Source organism: Bubalus kerabau, chromosome 6, assembly GCF_029407905.1.
Source record: "Bubalus kerabau isolate K-KA32 ecotype Philippines breed swamp buffalo chromosome 6, PCC_UOA_SB_1v2, whole genome shotgun sequence".
Lineage (NCBI taxonomy): Eukaryota > Metazoa > Chordata > Mammalia > Artiodactyla > Bovidae > Bubalus > Bubalus kerabau.
Genome location: NC_073629.1, coordinates 59,037,427 through 59,042,772, shown reverse-complemented (window position 1 = coordinate 59,042,772; position 5,346 = coordinate 59,037,427). Strand labels below are relative to the sequence as shown.

At 40.5% G+C, this 5,346-nt stretch overlaps 1 pseudogene; it reads left to right on the top strand.

Moving 5' to 3' along the window:
• Positions 1-1,139: 1,139 nt before the first annotated feature.
• LOC129655196 (DDB1- and CUL4-associated factor 16-like) lies at positions 1,140-2,068 on the top strand (annotated as a pseudogene).
• Positions 2,069-5,346: the final 3,278 nt, after the last annotated feature.

The window sequence follows — 5,346 nt, the reverse complement described above, 5'->3', positions numbered from 1 at the left end:
ACAGCCAGTGACCTAGAAAGCCACAGTGTTTCCAAAGGCAAAGGACTTTGGTGCTTAGTAACACTTGGAATATTTTTTTAAAAAGCGGTTCTTTTTACACCAGTACTCTACCATTCTATGCCGTGAAAGGATACCGAGTGTTCAGATGGTCCCAATTTTCTTTTTTACACTAAACAAGACTCAGATGTTAGCACTGTTTCCATTTCCATTATAGAAGAAGCCTTAGGCAAGCTTTCTATTCTCATAAAATATGAGTATGTCCCAAGGAAATACAGATTTAAAGTATAATGTAAACATACATTTTAATGGAGCTATGCAGTGACTGCAAACATTTAGATGATATGGAAGTTTGTATATTAATATGTATGTTGTTGATGCAATTTTAATCTAAATATGTCAGTTGCATACTTAAGGCAATCTCAGTTTTATATATATAAAAAAATTAAGACTACGGGAAACAGAGCCAATGGCATTAGGCCTAGTAGGGTCATGTGGCTAGGGATGAGGTAAGGATCATCCATGGGTTAAGGCTGCCTTTCCAGACAGTCCAACAACTAAGTCACTAGTTTCCAAGGGCATTTGCACCACCTATGGAAAATGTCAGATCTGTGCACACCAGACAGATCCTTCACAACCCATCCCACCATCCCACTGCGCAAAAGTTGCTGCACCAGCAGACAAAGAAGGCTGTTTCTTTTCATTACCAAATAGATATACTATTCCTGTCAAAAAAAAAAAAAAAAAAAAGCACATAAAGTGTCTCTTCATAATATCACAACCAGTTGAGACCATGGTAAGAAAATCAGCTTGCCTAGATGAGGCCCCTTCTCTTCTTGGGCAGCCAGGACTTGAAGGAGAGACTCTGACCTGTGCCACTGGTCAGTGACTAATTTTACACACTGAACTGGTCCTGAGGAACTGAGCTATCTTCTTCGTAAGTGAAGAACATTATCTTGCAGAACGGCACAGTGGTGTGAGTCAGGGGCACTCTGTGTGTGAAACAGACTGAGAAACAGCCAAATGAACTTACTAAAAGGATTTCTCCTTTTTGCTTCTATTTGCCAGTGTTAGAGTTTTACTGGCTTAGGTTGCCACCTTTTTCTAGTACCTTTTTTTCCCTATCCTGTTGGTCTCTTCTAATGGTTCCTAGAAATCCCTCTACTGACTCCTTATCAGAATCAAAAAGTGAGGAAGAAGAAAATGCTAATTACCTCAGTGAGAGTTCTGACAATGAGTGGGATTCCTTTGAAGAAGGGGACCCTATGGTACCCAACCTAACATCTCTTGATAGTCTTGCCTGGCAGGTTAAATACCATTTAAAAATATTCTACAACTTAGAAACCTTTATATCCTAAATTCCTGGTTACACCATGCTAAACTCTTGGATGCTAGCACACTAGTCCATGTACTTGGAGAGATAGGTCTAAGACTCTTCTATTGATTCCACTATGTACCCAAACTGAAACCAATCTCTGAATGGCCTCCTCTAGCTTCTTGTGGAGTCCCACCTTTCAAAAGCCCCTTATGAATCCCTACCAGCTTTCCACCTAAATAGAGCACTGTGACTCGCCACCAAGCAGCTACCCTGAACAAAAACTGAGCAGAGCCACTCCCATACCTGAATGCCTTAAGCACATTTCTAATTGGTGCCTTTCTGGTTGTGGTATAGCTGGATAACTATAACAGTTAAGGAGATAGTTCATGTTAAGCCCATCAACACTGCTTACTCTTAAACTGACTTCCAAAATGCAGTTAACAAATTCCTAAGTGGATCACTACAAAGGTCCACCATTCCTTCTCATATCTCTCAGGTTGCCAGTTGAGAAAAGAATACAGTTACATAGTCCACAGTTGACTATGTCTTCTCAACCAAACTATGCCCTGCCTTCAGAAGTCCAAGTATGATCAAGTACTGAACATATGCCGAAGAGTCCTGTAACTCAACTACAGAAGATGCACCTTGTAAGTATTCCCTTTAAGAGACCCTGTGGATAAAATGAGAAATTCAGTAGAGAATTATTCCAAGAGGCCTTATTACAAAACATAAGTTTATTCTCCATGCTCAGTTCTCCCCACAATTTACTCTGCCTATATAATGGATTTAACTATAAACCTAATTATTAATGGGATGGAGAAAGGAGCCATTACATTGTGGAAAGTGTTAACTCCCAACAACACCTTTCTGGGTATAACTTTCTCTGATATTCATTTCCGGAAGGTGGTTGAATTAACTTGAGTAATTAGACAAAAAAAAAAAAAAAATGGTGAGAATATGGATTTGTCTCTTAGTTTTTATATTGCTAGGCCTACATTTCAGTTCACTTCAGTTCAGTCACTCAGTCGTGTCCAACTCTTTGCAACTCCATGGACTGCAGCACTCCAGGCCTCCCTGTCCATCACTAACTCCTGGAGCTTAACAAACTCATGTCCATTGAGTCAGAGATGCCATCCAACCATCTCATCCTCTGTTGTCCCCTTCTCCTCCCACCTTCAATCTTTCCCAGCATCAGGGTCTTTTCAAATGAGCCAATTCTTCACATCAGGTGGCCAAAGTATTGGAGTTTCAGCTTTAACATCAGTCCTTCCAATGAATATTCAGAACTGATTTATTTTAGGATGGAGTGGTTGGATCTCCTTGCAGTCCAAAGGACTCTCAAGAGTCTTCTCCAACACCACAGTTCAAAAGCATCAATTCTTCAGCGCTCAGCTTTCTTTATAGTCCAACTCTCACATCTGTACATGACCACTGGAAAAACAATAGCTTTGACTAGACAGACCTTTGCTGGCAAAGTAATGTCTCTGCTTTTTAATATGCTATCTAGGTTGGTCATAACTTTCTTTCCAAGGAGTAAGTGCCTTTTAATTTCATGGCTGCAGTCACTATCTGCAGAGATTTTGGAGCCCCCAAAAATAAACTCTGCCCCTGTTTCCACTGTTTCCTCATTTATTTGCCTTGAGGTGATGGGACCGAATGCCATGATCTTAGTTTTCTGAATGTTGAGCTTTAAGCCAACTTTTTCACTGTCCTCTTTCACCTTCATCAAGAGGGTCTTTAGTTTTTCTTTATTTCTGCCACAAGGGTGGTATCATCTGCATATTTGAGGTTAAGGATATTTCTCCCAGCAATCTTGATTCCAGCTTGTGCTTCCTCCAGCCCAGCATTTCTCATGATGTACTCTGCATATAAGTTAAATAAGCAGGGTGACAATATACAGCCTTGACGTACTCCTTTTCTTATTCGGAACCAGTCTATTGTTCCATGTCCAGTTCTAACTGTTGCTTCTTGACCTGCAGACAGATTTCTCAGGAGGCAGGTCAGGTGGTCTGGTATTCCCATCTCTTTCAGAATTTTCCACAGTTTGTTGTGATCCACAGTCAAAGGCTTTGGCATAGTCAATGAAGCAGAAATAGATGTTTTTCTGGAACTCTTACTTTTTCAATGATCCAACAGAGGTTGGCAATTTGATCTCTGGTCCTCTGCCTTTTCTAAAACTAGCTTGACCATCTGGAAGTTCATGGTTCACATATTGTTGAAACCTGGCTTGGAGAATTTTGAGCATTATTTTACTAGCGTGTAAGATGAGTGCAATTGTGTGGTAGTTTGAGCATTCTTTGGCATTGTCTTTCCTTGAGATTGGAGTGAAAACTGACCTTTTCCAGTCCTGTGACCACTGCTGAGTTTTCCAAATTTGCTGGCATATTGAATGCAGCACTTTCACAGCATCATCTTTTAGGATTTGAAATAGCTCAATTGGAATTCCATCACCTCCACTAGCTTTATTCATAGTGACGCTTCCTAAAGCCCACATTGACTTCACATTCACTTGATTTCACATTCCAGGATGTCTGGCTCTAGGTGAGTGATCATGCCATCATGATTATCTGGGTTGTGAAGATCTTTTTTGTATAATTCTTCTGTGTATTCTTGCCACCTCTTCTTAATATCTTCTGTTTCTGTTAGGTCCATACCATTTCTGTCCTTTACTGTGCCCATCTTTGCATAAATCGTTCCCTTGGTATCTCTAATTTTCTTGAAGAGATTTCTAGTCTTTGCAATTCTATTGTTTTCTTCTATCTCTTTGCATTGATCACTGAGGAAGGCTTTTTTATCTCTCCTTGCTATTCTTTGGAACTCTGCATTCAAATGGGTATATCTTTCCTATTCTCCTTTGCCTTTTGCTTTTCTTCTTTTCATAGCTATTTGTAAGGCCTCCTCAGACAGCCATTTTGCTTTTTTTGCATTTCTTTTTCTTGGGGATGGTCTTGATCCCTGTCTCCTATACAGTGTCATGAACCTCCATCCATAGTTCATCAGGCACTCTGTCTATCAGATCTAGTCCCTTAAAGCTATTTCCCACTTTCACTGTATAATCGTAAGGGATTTGATTTATGTCTTATCTGAATGGTCTAGTGATTTTCCCTACTTTCTTCAATTTAAGTCTGAATTTGGCAATAAGGAGTTCATGGTCTGAGCCACAGTCATCTCCTGGGCTTATTTTTGATGACTGTATAGAGCTTCTCCATCTTTGGCTGCAAAGAATATAATCAGTCTGATTTTGGTGTTGACCATCTGGTAATGTCCTTGTGTAGAGTCTTCTCTTGTGTTATTGGAAGAGGATGTTTGCTATGACCAGTGCGTTCTCTTGGCAAAACTCTGTTAGCCTTTGCCCTGCTTCATTCTGTACTCCAAGGCCAAATTTGCCTGTTGCTCCAGGTGTTTCTTGGCTTCCTACTTTTGCATTCCAGTCCCCTATGATGAAAAGGACATCTTTTGGGGGTGTTAATTCTAGAAGGTCTTGGAGGTCTTCATAGAACCGTTCAACTTCAGCTTCTTCGGCATTACTGTTCGGGGCATAGACTTGGATTACTGTGATATTGAATGGTTTGCCTCGGAAACGTACAGAGATCATTCTGTCATTTGGGGGATCGCATCCAAGTACTGCATTTCAGATTCTTTTGTTGACTATGATGGCTACTCCATTTATTCTAAGGGATTCTTGCCCACAGTAGTAGATATAATGGTCATCTGAGTTAATTCACCCATTCCAGTCCATTTTCGTTTGCTGATTCCTAAAATGTTGATGTTCATTCTTGCCATCTCCTGTTTGACCACTTCCAATTTGCCTTGATTCATGGACCTAACATTCCAGGTTCCTATGCAATATTGCTCTTTACAGCATCGGACTTTACTTCCATCACCAGTCCCATCCACAACTGGGTGTTGTTTTTGCTCTTGCTCCGTCTCTTCATTCTTTCTGGAGTTATTGCTCTACTCTCCTCCAGGAGCATATTGGGCAGCTACCGACCTGGGGAGTTCATCTTTCAGTGTCATACCTTTTTGCCTTT